The 14,955-nt window shown below is 40.6% G+C and overlaps 1 protein-coding gene and 1 pseudogene across 9 annotated transcripts in view; both read left to right on the forward strand.

The window, feature by feature from the left end:
- Positions 1-14,955, forward strand: part of KIAA0319L (KIAA0319 like) — a 127,170-nt gene that overhangs the window by 60,603 nt on the left and 51,612 nt on the right. The gene's annotated exons all lie outside the window — the stretch shown is intronic.
- Positions 1,346-9,439, forward strand: LOC132231933 (ubiquilin-1-like; annotated as a pseudogene).

Consider the following 14,955-nt stretch of genomic DNA (forward strand, 5'->3'; position numbering starts at 1 on the left):
AGGAGCAAGGTCTGGTGAATACAACGGGTGGGTTAATACTTCCCAGGCAAGATCTTTTAACATGTCTTTAATTGGTTTTGAAGTGTGTGATGGTGTGGTATCATGAAGCAAAATTACTTTGCCGTGTCTTCTGGAACATTTTGGTTGTTTCACAACCAAAGCATAGTTCAAATTGATTATTTGTTGTCAGTAGCGATCAGTATTAACGGTTTCACCTGGTTTTAGAAGCTCATAATACACCACATCTTCCTGATCCCACCAAATGCAGAGCATTCTCTTCTTTCTGAAGCGATTTGGCCTTGCAGTCGATGTGATGATTGACCTCGATCAACCCATGATTTTGTGCATTTGGGATTCTCAAAATAAATCCACTTTTCATCACCAGCCACAGTTTGATGCAAAAAAAGACTTTCTTTTTTTTTCTTTTTTTTTTTTTTTTTATTGCTTAAAGTATTACAAAGGGTATTAGAAAAAAAAGACTTTCTTTCGTGCCGTTGAAGCAACATTTTACTGATGACTTTTTGGTTTTCCATTTGTCTTTCGTTCATTTGATGTGGCACCCATTTTCCTTGCTTTAAAATCTTTCCCATTGCTTGTAAATGATCGAAAATTGTTTGCTGAGCAACTTTTAAACTTTCTGCAAGTTGTTTTTGAATTTGACATGCATCGTCATCCAGTAATGCTTGTAATTGTTGGTCTTCAAACTTTTTTGGTTGACCTGGACATTCTTTGTCTTTCACATGGAAATCATCACTTTTAAAGCATTTAAACCAACGTTCACAAGTATCTTGAGATGGAGCATGTTTACCATAAGCTTCCTGAAGTATACGATAACTTTCAGCAGCACTTTTCTTCAAAATAAAGTAATGAATTAAAACTTCCCGCAAATGCTTTTTTTTGGCATGAAATTCGACATTTTTAAGCGTAAAAATATCTATGATGTTAACACCTTCAGAAAACGACATATGAAGTTTTGAAGCTTGTTGTTAATACAATAAGATAGCATACATACCAAATCGCATATATATCAACATATGTGTAACTCCATCTATTGAAATAAATCATTATTAACCGGTACACCTAGTATATCCTATCTAATAGAGAGGGAATATGCTAATTGACCCTCACGCCATCGCAAAGATGGTGGCGCCCACAGCCAATAAGGAGGGAATATGCTAATTGACTGTCCCACCCTCAAAGATGGTGGCACCCACAGCCAATAAGGAGGGAATATGCTAATTGACTGCCCCACTCTCAAAGATGCCTCACTCCTGCCTCTGTAGTCCCCCAGGCCCCTCAGCCCCCTACCCGCCCAGGGCCGGCCCGAGGTGCAGGCCAGCCTCGGATGGCGGCTTCACAGCCGCCCAGTGCTGCCCGAGGATCAGGTAACCATGGCCGGCCGAGGCTTGTGCTGCCGGTAGTGGCAGCAGCAGAGGTGTGATGGGGACGTCGCCTTCCCCTGATCGCCGGGTCACCTCCCGCCCCGAGAGCTCCCAGACTGTGAGAGAGGGCAGGCTTGGCTGAGGGACCCCCCCCTCCAGTACATGAATTTTCATGCACTGGGCCTCTAGTAAGTATATAAGTTCTTTGGTTAAGTTTTATAATTTTAGATTTTAAATTTAGGTCTAGAATTTTTTTGTACGTGGTGGGAGTTATGGGTGGAAGGGTTTTGCTGTATTTTGTTTATTAGCATACTAGAGGCCCGGTGCACAAAAATTTGTGCACTCGGGGGTGGGGGGTCCCTCAGCCCGGCCTGTGCCCTCTCGCAGTCTGGGACCCCTCAGGAGATAACGACCTGCTGGCTTAGGCTTGCTCCCGGGTGGCAGAGGGCAGGCCCAATCCCTAGGTGCAGCCCCTGGTCAGGCTCAGAGCAGGGCTGATTGAGGAGTTGGGGCGCTGCCCCCTGTCACACTCAAGGCAGGGTCGATGGGGAGGTTGTGGAGCAACCCCCTGTCACACACAGAGCAGGGCCCATCAGGGGGGTTGGGGCTCTGTACCCTGTCACGCACAGAGCAGGGCCCGTCAGGGGGTTGGGGTGCTACCCTCTATCACCCACAGAGCAGGGCGGATCAGGGGGTTGGGGCGCCACCACTCTCACACTCAGGGCAGGGCTGATGGGGAGGTTATGGCTCTACCCCGTCACACACAGAGCAGGGCCCGTGGGGGGGGGGAGCTCCCCCCTATCAGGCACAGAGCAGGGTGGATAGGGAGGTTGTGGCCCCGCCCCCTGTCACACACAGAGCTGCAGGACGATCAGGGGGTTTGGGTGCTGCCCCCTGTCATGCTGATTCCAGTGCCGGGAGGCCTCACGGCTCCGCTGATCCCGGTTCTGGGAGGCATATTACCCTTTTACTATATAGGGTAGAGGCCTGGTGCATGGGTGGGGCCGGCTGGTTTGCCCTGAAGGGTGTCCTGGATCAGGGTGGGGGTCCCCACTGGGGTGCCTGGCCAGTCTGGGTGAGGAGCTGAGGGCTGTTTTCAGGCTGGGGGTGACTGAACTCCCAAACGCTCCTTTTTTCCTTTTTTTTTTTTTTTTTTTAATTCTGGGCCAGCTTTAGCTTGAGGCTTGGCTCCAGCTCTTAGGCCTCCGGCTGAAAGTAGGTTTCTGGCCTTTGCTTACAATGTTGCGAATCTGCTGGCTGAAGTTGGGTGTATTTGTTACAATGTTTCTTAAACTGCCAGCTCAGAGGCAGCGGCAGGCGGGGAACGTTGGTTTCCTCCGTCACTGAGGCAACCAAGCCTCATGTTAGTTTCAAGCTGCCTGGCTGCCGGCTGCCATCTTGGCTGACAGTTAATTTGCATAACTTGCTGATTAGCCAATGAAAAGGGTATCGGTCGTACGCCAATTACCATGTTTCTCTTTTATTAGATAGGATGACTATTAAGTTATGCTAAGCATCATAATTTTTTTCTGTCCTTTCTCCATTGAATTGCTTTTCATCTTTATTGAAAACTAGTTAGCCACATGTTTATGAATCTATTTCTGGATTCTCTTTGGTTCCATCAATTTACTTGTTTATACTAACATCAACACCACACTGTCTTTTTTTGTTGTTAATTCTCACCTGAGGATATTTTTTTCCATTGATTTTTAGAGAGAGTGGAAGGGAAGGGGGGTTGAGAAAGACAGAGACAGAGACAGAGACATTGATGTGAGAGAGAGACATCAGTTGGTTGCCTCCCGCACTCACCCCCACAGAGGCTGGGATGAACTTGCCACACAGTTATGTGTCCTTGACTGGGAATCAAATCTGCAACCCTTTGGTGTCTGGGCCTACATTCTAACCACTGAGTCACACTGTCTTGATAGCTTTGTAATAAGCCTTTAAATCGGATAATGTAAATCTTACAATTTTGTACTTCGTTATAAAAAATGTTTTGACTATTCTAGGTCCTTTCTATTTTCATATAAATTTTAGAATTATCAATTTCTTATTTTATTTATTTTAAATCTTTATTGTTGAAAGTATTATGTATGTCCTCTTTTCCCTCATTGACACCTTCTAGCCTGCTCCCGCACCCCCAGCCCAGGCCTTTACCCCTCCCCATTGTCTTTGTCCATGGGTTAGCATATATGCATACAAGTTCTTTGGTTGCTCTCTTCCCACCCACCCCCGTCTTCCCTCTGAGATTCGACAATTCAATTCATTTTCTTTTTTAAAGGCCCTCTAGGATTTTGATTAAGATTACTTAGGGCTGTAAATCAATTGGGGAAGAATTGATAGCCTAATAATAATAGTGAGTCTACTGATCCATGAACACAGTATATTTTCCCTTTTATTTGAGTCATCTCTAATTTCTGCCAGTGATGTGTTGTAATTTTTAGGGAACAGATTTCTCTTTTGTCAGATTTGTCCCTAAGTATTTCATATTTTTGATGTATTATTGGTATTTTTAAGAATTTAGTTTCCATTTATTTAGTTCCAATTATATATAGAAATATAATTACTTTTTAGTATATTGATTTTGTATCCTGAAACCTAACTTATTTGCAAAACTAACTTATTCATTCTGGTAATTGTTTTTTGTAGATTCCATAGGATTTTCTATATGTGTAATCATGTTTCATGTTGTCTATGAATAAAGACCATATTAATTCCTTTCCAATCTGGATGCCTTTCCTTTTTCTTGCCTATTACATTGGCTAGAACCTTCAATATATGTTTAATAGAAGTGATGAAAGTGTACATACTTGCCATGTTCTTGATCTTAGGAGAAATCATTCAGTCTTTACCATTAAGTATGTTAGCTGTAGGTTTTTTAAAGATGTCTTTTACCTGTTGGAGGAAGTTCCTTTTTATTCCTAGTTTTATGGGCATTTGTATCAGGAATAAATGTTGGATTTTGTCAAATACTTTTTCTACATCTATTGAGATTTATATAGTTTTTTTGGTTTTAGTGGTTAATAATGGTGAATAACTTGATCGATTTTGAATGTTAATCCAACCTTGCATTTCTGGGATAAATTCCATTTAGTCATGGTGTATTATCCTTTGTATAAATTGTCATATTTATTTAATAAAATTTTGTTATTAATTTTTGCATCTGTGTTCATGAGGGATATGTAGTTTTCTTGTAATGTCTTTGTTGGATTTTAATATCAGAGTAATGCTGGCCTTACAGAATGAGTTGAAAAATTTTTACTGTGCTTTAATTTTCTGGAAGGGTTTGTGTAGAATTGGTACTATTTATTACTTAAATGCTCAATATAATTTTCTAGTGAAGTCATCTGGGCCTGGAGTTCTTTGTAGGAACATTTTAAATTCCAAATTCAATTTATGTAATAGCTATATAACTATTTTGATTGTCAGTAATAGCCCTTTTTGAGTGAGCTTTGACAGGTTGTGTCTTTCAAGAAATTTATGCATTTTATCCCAGTAGTCAAATTTTTTGGCATAAAGTTGTTCACAATATTCTCTTATTGCCCTTTTAATATCTTACCTCTCTTATTCCTGATATTAATAATTTGTGTTCTCCCTTTTTCCTTCACTCTCCTCCCTTCTCCTAATCAGACTAGCTAGATTTTCTCCAAAACAATCTCTGGTTTCATCTGTTTTTCTCTATTGCTTTTCTGTTTTCTGTTTAATTGATTTATGCTCTAATCTTTATTATTTCATTTCTTCTGATTAATTTGGATTTCATTTGCTCTTTTCTAGTTTCTTAAGTTATAATCTGAGGTAATTGATTTGAGACTTCCTTCCTTCCTAACATAGGCATTTTAGTGCTATAAATTTCCCTCTGAATATTGCTATAGCCACATCCTACAAATTTTGATATTTTTGTTTACAGTTTCATTCAGTTCAGAATGCTTTAAAATTTCCCTTGTTACTACTCCTTTAACCCTTGAGTTGCTTAGAAGTACATTATGTAGTTTTAAACTATTAGAGGGGACTTTCTAGATATTATTGTATTACGGATTGATAATTTAATGCCATTGTATCCAGTGAACATTGTATGGCTTGAATCCTTTTAAATTTATTGAGACCTGTTTTATGGCTCAGAATATGGTTTATCCTGTTAAATATTTCATGTACAGTTGAAGAGAATATGTACCTTGCTATTTGTTGGGCACATGTTCCATAAATGTCAGTTCAAATTGTTCAGATTAGGTGTTGTTCAGATCTTCTATATCCTTACATCTTTTCTATTAATTTCTATCAGTTATTAGAGAGATAATGAAATCTCATACTGTATTTGTAGATATATATGTTTCTCTTTACTGTTAGATCAGCTCTTAGGACTCGTCTTATTTATTTATTTTCATTTATTTATTTTATTTTATTTATCTTTATTGTTGAATGTATTAAAGATGTCCCCTTTGTTTTTTTCCCTTTGACTCCCCCTATCCCGCACCCACCCTTCCCAGGCCTTCACCACACTATTGTCTGTGTCCATGGGCTATGCATATTAGCATATAAGTTCCCATGTTAATCACTCCCCACTATTTTCATTTCTTAGGAATTGCTTTTCATTGCTTAATGTCAGTGTCTTGACTGCTATTGTTTCAGATATTTTGTCTGGCTTTCAAATTGTTGCAGATGGGATGATAAATCTAGTCCTAGTTAACTCCATCTTTTTATTTTTTTAATATATTTTTATTGATTTCAGAGAGGAAGGGAGAGGGAGAGATAGAAACATCAATGATGAGAGAGAATCATTGATCAGCTGCCTCCTGCATGCCCCCTACTGGGGATCGAGCCTACTGCCTGGGGATATGTCCTGACCTGGAATCAATTCTGATCTCCTGGTTCATAGGTTGATGCTCAACCACTGGGCTGAGCTGTTACTCCATCTTGACTAGAAGCAGAATTCCACCATATTTTTGTCTCTTTAAAGTTTATTTTTTATTGAATTCATTGGGGTGATGTTGGTTAATAAAATTATATAGGTTTCTGGTGCATCATACTATCTTCTTTTTTTTGTTTGTTTTTTTGTTTGTTTGTTTTTGTTATTCACCTGATAATTACTACTCATTCTTCAAGACTCACCCCAGGCTTTAATTCTTCTAGGAAGCCTTCTCTGATATTCACTTTCCCAATCGGGCTCATATGCTCTTCTAAATGTTTGTGCAATAGCCCAAACTCTATCATTGTCTTTTCAGTCTGAGAACATGGCCCTTATTGTTCAGATTCATACATCCTTGATCTTGTCCCCTTGCATCTTTAGTTAATCTTATGTTGTTCTCTTTTCATTTAAAATTTTGAAGGGTAGTCTGCACTTGCTTTCCCTTTTTCATTCGCTTGTATTTAATCCTCAGCCCTGTAGAATTTGGTTTCTAAGCTGCTCTTGCTGGGGTCACTGGTAACTTCACAATTGCCAAGTGTATTATTTCGAGTTCTTATCTGATTGAATCTCTCTGCATTGTTTCATATAGGTTGCAGTTGTCCCTATTTTCTTGTTATAACACGTTCCTGTTTTTTCCCTTCTCTCCGATTATTCTTTTTTAGTCAGTTTTGTAGGTCATTTTGTGTGCTCACGTCTTAAACATTGATATTTCCACATACTCTGTTTTTGATCCTGTTTCCTTTACTTACATGCTCTTCTTGGGAAAGCTCATTTATTTCCATGGCTTTAGCTACTATCTTTGGGAACTTGATTCCAACTCTGGGGTCTCTGTTTGACTTTTCGAGAGGTACTTCAGATTCAGTATGTCTAAAACATAACCTGCCTGTTATTTTCTTAGAGCCAGTCTATCTTAGTTTTTGACACTGCTATAGTTAGTCCCTCACTCAAGCTAAAAACATGGAAGTCATCTTAAATTTTTTTCACTGCTGCTATAGTTAGTCCCTCACTCAAGCTAGAAACATGGAAGACATCTTAAATTTTTTTCACCAAACTGTGCATTTATGTTTCACAAATATAGAAACTTAATATTTTAAAATCTCCATCCCTCGGGGGGAATTTTCAGTAATGGTGGCAGAGTAAAGTGGTCTCCAGAACCGTCCCACATGTAATAATTATAAAATATGTAAAAATTGTATTTAAAGAAGCTGGAAAGGGTCCAGAAGCAGACAGAAGCTAGAGGAGTTTACTCTTGAAAAACAGTAATTGGGTCCTGCATTCTCCATTGTCTGGGCCATCCAGCTCTGGTGTCTGCTGGCTCCCCCTTGCTCGCCTGCTCCTTTGAGTCACCACTGCCACCATGGCCTAGAGTGGTGAAAGCGGTGACCCTCCGAGCTCCCAGGATAGAAGGGACCAGGCCGTGGCCTCTGCTTCCACGGAGCCCAAGATCATGAAGGTCACTGTGAAGACCCGGAAGGAGAAGGAGGAGTTCGCTGTGCCGGAGGATAACTCTGTCCAGCAGTTCAAGGAAGAAATCTCTAAATGGTTCAAATCACATACCGACCAACTTGTGTTGATATTTGCTGGAAAAATTTTAAAAGATCAAGATACATTGAGTCAGCATGGAATTCATGACGGACTTACTGTTGACCTTGTCATCAAAACGCAAAACAGGCCTCAGGATCATTCAGCCCAGCAAACAAATACTAGTGGAAGCAATGTTACCACATCTTCAGTTCCTAACCCTTTGAGTGCCAACCAGTATCCTAGGAATTTTGCTAAAATTGCCAAGGCATTTTTGCTGATTTTACAACAGTTTAGGAAAAAAATTATGAATCGCAAGTAAATGAAGTTACATATTCAATATCTTCCACAAAATTGTTATCTTCACAGCAAGAATTGACATATTTAGCAATATCATCATCACTAATAAAAGCAGACTTAGAACTGGACACTGCAGGAGGAGCACGATAGCACTCCCGGCACTTTTGGCAAAAGACAGGAGGAGCGCAATAGTGCTCCCTGGCACTCTAGGGGCTAATAGTAACTCTACATCTGGTTCTGCCCCTAGCAACCCTTTTGGTTTAGGTGCTCTTGGAGGACTTGTCAGTCTAAGTAGCTTGGGTTTGAATTCTACCAACTTCTCTGAACTACAAAGCCAGATGCAGCGGCAACTAATGTCCAATCCTGAAATGATGGTCCAGATCATGGAGAATCCCTTTGTCCAGAACATGCTTTCAAATCCTAACCTGATGAGGCAGTTAATTATGACCAATCCACAAATGCAGCAGTTGATACAGAGAAATCCAGAAATTAGTCTGAATAACCCAGATATTATGAGACAAACATTGGAACTTGCCAGGAATCTAGCAATGATGCAGGAAATGATGAGGAAGCAGGACTGAGCCTTGAGTAATCTGGAAAGCATTCCAGGGGGATACAATGCTTTATGGCACACGTACACAAGATATTCAGGAACCAATGCTGAGTGCTGCGCAAGAACAGTTTAGTGGTAATCCATTTGCTTCCTTAGTGAGCAATACATCCTCAGGTAAAGGTAGTCAACCTTCCCTTACAGAAAATAGAGATCCATTACCCAATCCATGGGCTCCACAGGTAGTTTTAAAGCCATTTCTTGGTAAAGATAAGGAAATACTTTAAAGTTAAGTATTTCCTAATTGTGTAGAATCTTACAGCATCTTTGATAAACATCTTTCAGCAAAAGTGCCAGTTAGTCAGGTTTGTTGGCTATACTAATATAGTAGAAAAGCTGATTCTCGTTATCTCTTTAAGGACATTTAATTGTACAGACAACATAATGTAACATTGTCTCAACATTCACTGATTAATTGTAAATTACCTGAAGGAGCACTGCAATATAACCCAAAAGTGCATTTGCCTAGGACTTTCCAGCTTCTCCTATAGGTAGTTTAATAGGCATTACAGTTTGTAATTGAAATGTTGCTTTCACTGAAAGTATCTTGATGTTGCAGTTATTTTTAATCGCCGTATAAAAATAGATCTATCTTTTGGGTTTATCAGATTTCTCATGCACAGGCAATACATGAACTTAAAATGAGTTGTGAGCTACTTGTTTCTGAAGTGTTTCGGTAGTTTATCAAGAAATAGATAAATATTGTGTTTTTCAGAGCCTCAGAGAGAGGAACTTGGGGGAGGGGGTGGGGATCTATCCTGGAATGGGCCAGCCTAAATAATACTGGCAACCAAGGTTCTGTTAGGATTTCTGTGCATATAATATAGTAAACATAAATGATAAGTTTATCATTCAGGGGTGATAAACAAGGGCCATTTTAACAATGTTGAGTATATTTGGCTGTTCTACAGCCTTTTTCTTTCCTCCTCAGAGAAGTTCTGTTTGCCTAAATCTCAAATTGTTGGTGTGGTACATTCCTTTAGGATCAATTAAACATAACTTTGGGTCAGTAATATATTTGGCTGACTCTGGTTCAGTATTCTCTTAGGTCATTATAGTTTCATGTACAGGAAATTAAAATTTTAAAGTTACCTAAAATGAGTTTAGACCAATAAAATTCAAAGGAAATACGACTTGAATTGCATTACTTCTGTAAGTTGCTTGCTATTAACACATTGCGTACCGCATAGAAATCTCTAAGACATACGCCAGGGACCGCACGTTTTTGGGCAAACTGCACGTTATTTAAATCATCATAATGCACTTTAGGTGTTGTTTTTCAATAATTATAACATTTTTATTTACAAAAACAATTAAACAATTAAAGTTCCTAGTACTTTTTTAATGTATGATCCTGCGTAAAAATTTGCCTCTATGAAGAGGGACCAAACAAAATTTACATAAGTATCTAGATTCTAGATTCTCTCCTTTTTCCATGGGCATGAAAAAACGAGAACGCTTGTGAGCAGTCCTTAACAGATGGCGCGGGAAACACGAGAAAACTCCTGAGCGGTACGAAATGTGTTAAAAAGGGTCAATAGCCATGCACTGTTCTGACACTTATCCCAGGAGGAAAACTTGTATGAAGGTCAAGGTGAAGGCATGGCTAGGAAGTTGTTCAGGATTACTCATGTGTCTTTGCCCTCTCTGCCTTATGCCTCCGTCTGGTTTAAAAACTTGTACTGGCGAATGGTGGTATACAGTGTGGGATAGTGTCATAACCAATTTGACAGTTATTAATCACAAAATAACAATAAATCTCTAGCTTTTAAAAAAAACAGTAATTGGAAATGATAAGTATCACGAGTTTGCAGCTTTTGAAGTTTTTTGCCTGAGGGCATTTACCAGCCCCCACAGCAGAGGAAAGTGGCAGTGGAAAACCTCAGTCTTACTTTCTCAGGGTGGCAAAGAACAGAGTTCAGTGTAGATACATTACCTGGAAATATAAGGGGAGGTACCCTTGAAAGTAAGTAAAACCATAGAAGAGGGTGAAAGCCATAATCTGACTGTCAACACTACTAAAAGCCCTGGGGAAACCTCTAAACGTGGGAAGGTTCCAGAGGCCTGGTGAAAAAGCAGGCAGAAATCAGAGTCAGAATTCTGTCTTTGACTGAACCTACACCAGGTAAGCTCTATGAGTTTCCTGCTTTTTTAACTGAATGCATTTCCCAATCATGTGTAGCTCAGATGGCAGAAATCTGAAGTCTTATTGACTTGAGGTGTGAGAAGACAGAGTCTAAGACTGAAAAATTAGGGAGTAATCTCCAGAATAAAGAAAGCACAGTGAGAGCAGGCCCCACCAAATCTGAGATAATCTATGGCCAAATTTTTGGCCAATCATCAGATTACTCAAGAAGACCTGCAGGGGGTCAGGCTAATAAAGGAGCTGAAAGAATTCCAGTGTCTCAGTTGCTGCACATTGCAGGGGAAGCAAAGTCTATAGTTTCAGTCCAGATAAGTTACTTAACTACTAGAAAAAAAACACCCCAAACAATCCCAAAGAAAAACAAGTAGAATCCAGAAGTCAGTACATGTATGATATAGAATGTCCAAAATATTCAAAAAATTCTCAGACATGCAAAGGAACAGGAAAAGTGACCTGTACTCAGGGGAAAAGGCAGTCAATAGAAGTGGACTCTCAGAGAAACCAAGATGGCGGCATAGGCAAACACCGGAGTTTGCTGCCTCGAACAACCACTTCAAAAATACAACTAAAAGACGGAACGGACATCATCCAAAACCACAGGAAGGCTGGCTGAGTGGAAATTCTACAACTAGAAGGAAAGAGAAAAGCATACCAAGACTCAGAGGCGGTGCAGTATGGAAGTAAAATACTAAGGTGCAGAGGTGCATGTGGAGTGGGCTGGCGGCTGAGGGCGTGGTTGTCGTTTTCAATCGGGAGGGAGTCTCAGGCTCTGAGCTCCAGTTCCGGGCGAGTCTCTGGGGACCCAGACTCATACGGGAGAAGCAGGACTGTCTGGCATCGGTCGGAACTCGAGGGCAGCTTTCTCTCAGAGGGGCTTGCAGCAATTACCGAGACACTGAGAAGCTGGGCCTCTGAGAGCAGCCATAACTGCTAACCCCGCCCTATTGATCCCGTGGGACCCACCCCGCCCAAGCCCTGCAGGGAGGCTTTTGCTGGATAGCCTCAGGCAAAGGCTAGATTAGCACCTCCTAGAGATCCAGGAGCCAGGAAACCCAGAGGTCAGAGTGGGACCATCCAGTTTGCAGCTCCGTGGAACCATAAAGGACACACTCACGGGGCAGACTCAGTGAGCACCAAAGCCCCATTGAAGCAAGTCTTGCCCCGGAGGGGTGTCTCCAGCACAGAAGTTCTCCCACTGCAGACACAGCTGATTCTCACAGCCAATTGGCCTGGAGGTCAATTCCTCCCAGTAATACCAACAGCAATCAAGGCTTAACTACAACAAGACTGTGCACAAAGACCACAAGGGGGTGCACCAAGAGTGTCCTCCTCAGGTAATTGGGGAGGCTGAACCACTGGGCCCTAGAGGACACTCAGCACAGAAAACCACTTTATCAACACAGGGAAGCATAAAAAATGCGGAGACAAAGAAAAAGGACACAAATGACAGAAATGGAGGAAAGCAAACTACTGGATATAGAGTTCAAAACCACACTTTTAAGGTTTTTCAAGGATTTTCTAGAAACTGCCGATAAACTTAATGAGATCTACAAGAAATCTAATGAGACCCTCGAGGTTGTGATAAAGGACCAACTAGAAATGAAGCATACATTGACTGAAATAAAGAATATTATACAGACTCCCAACAGCAGACCAGAGGAGTGCAAGAATCAAGTCAAAGATTTGAAATGCGAAGAATCAAAAAACACCCAACTGGAAAAGCAAAATGAAAAAAGAATCCGAAAATACGAAGATAGTGTAAGGAGCCTCTGGGACAGCTTCAAGCGCACCAACATCAGAATTATAGGGGTGCCAGAAGATGAGAGAGAGCAAGATATTGAAAACCTATTTGAAGAAATAATGACAGAAAACTTCCCCCACCTGGTGAAAGAAATAGACCTACAGGTCCAGGAAGCGCAGAGAACCCCAAACAAAAGGAATCCAAAGAGGACCACACCAAGACACACCATAATTAAAATGCCAAGAGCAAAAGACAAAGAGAGAATCTTAAAAGCAGCAAGAGAAAGAAAGCCAGTTACCTACAAGGGATTACCCATACGACTGTCAGCTGATTTCTCAACAGAAACTTTGCAGGCCAGAAGGGAGTGGCAAGAAATATTCAAAGTGATGAATGCCAAGAACCTACAACCAAGATTACTTTATCCAGCAAAGCTATCATTCAGAATTGAAGGTCAGATAAAGAGCTTCACAGATAAGGAAAAGCCCAAGGAGTTCATCACCACCAAACCAGTATTATATGAAATGCTGAAAGGTATCCTTTAAGAAGAGGAAGAAGAAGAAAAAGGTAAAGATACAAATTATGAACAACAAATACACATCTATCAACAAGTGAATCTGGAAATCAAGTGAATAATCTCATAAACAGAATGAACTGGTGATTATAATAGAATCAGGGGCATAGAAAGGGAGTGGACTGGCTATTTTTTGGGGGGAAAGGGGTGAGGGGGATGCGGGAAGAGACTGGACAAAAATCATGCACCTATGGATGGAGGACTATGGGTGGGGAGGGAGGGAGGAGGGTGGGGAGGGAACTGGGTGGAGGGTAGTTATGGGGGGAAAAAGAGGAACAAATAATATGAACAATAAATATTTAATTAATAAAAAAAAGAAATGGACTCTAAGTTATTCAGATGTTCAAGTTGTCAGAGACTTCAAAGTATGTTCAGAGAACCAAAGGAAATGAAAGGAAAATGGTTTTGTCCTGGATGGTGTTGTTCAGTGGTTAGAGTGTCAGCCTGAGCATCAAGGTTTTGATTCTTGGTCAAGGGCACGTACCAGGGTTGCGGTTTGTTCCTCGCCCTGACAGGAGGCAACCAATCCATGTGTCTATATCACATAGATGTTTCTCTCTCTCTCTCTGTTCTCCCTTTCTCTCCCCCACCCTCCCTCCCTTCCATTCTCTTTGAAAAGCAATGGGAAAAATATCCTCAGGTGAGGATTAACCCCCCCAAAAAAGGAGGGAGAATGGTTTTAGTGCGTGAATAGTTAAGGAATTTCAATAGAAATAAATGTAAACAATTTTTAAAAATATATTTTTATTGATTTCAGAGAGGAAGGGAGAGGGGGAGAGATAGAAACATCAATGATGAAAGAGAATCATTGATTGGCTGCCTCCTGCCCGCCCCCTACTGAAGATCGAACCCGCAACCCAGGCATGTGCCCTTGACCAGAATTGAACCTGGGACCCTTCACTCTGCAGGCTGATGCTCTATCCACTGAGCCAAACCAGCCAGGGCAATGTAAATTTTTAAAATGAGAAAATAAAAACAAGAGAACTTTCATTTAAGTCTCATAATGGGGCCCTTAATTTTCTCATTGTACAAAACACGTGTAAAAATGGACAAAATTGTCAAAAACACATATTTCTGGCCACTAGAAATATATAGAAGTAGAAGGAAGTTGAGAAGTGTTTATTCTTTTTTTAAAACATATTTTTATTGATTTCAGAGAGGAAGGTATAGGGAGAGAGAGGTAGAAACATCAACAATGAGAATCATTGATCGGCTGCCTCCTGCACGCCTCGTACTGGGGATTGAGCCCGCAACCCAGGCATATGCCCTGACTGGGAATCAAATCTGGGACCCTTCAGTCTGTAGGCCAACGCTCTAGCCACTGAGCAAAACCAGCTAAGGCGAGAAATGTTTATTCTTGAGAAAGTTTATTTATTTATTTTTATTGCACATCACTCCTTTATTATACTGATCTGAAAAAAACTTAGTAGTTATGCTAAAAATGCTTACTGGGCCCAAGTGGCAGGGCCAAGCAACTGGAGCATGATTCAGAACTCAGACAGTGAAAGACACACCTGCACATCATCAAGAGACATTTCACTGCCATGAGACAATAAGGCAGGGGAGGAATTCTAAAACACATTCGATAACTCCTATAAGTCAAGAAGCTTATCCTACCTTGGTGTGAGAAATGGCTTATTTTGTGATGACCACATGTGGGAATAGTTCAACCGCCACTAAAAACCCCAGAAGGGTTTTTGTTTTGTATCACTTTATATAGATATACTTTTTTTGGTAAAAGTAAATGCAACACGTAAACATTCAGGATTGATCCCAGTCTT

The sequence above is a fragment of the Myotis daubentonii genome, chromosome 3, assembly GCF_963259705.1.
Source record: "Myotis daubentonii chromosome 3, mMyoDau2.1, whole genome shotgun sequence".
Taxonomy (NCBI): Eukaryota; Metazoa; Chordata; class Mammalia; order Chiroptera; family Vespertilionidae; genus Myotis; species Myotis daubentonii.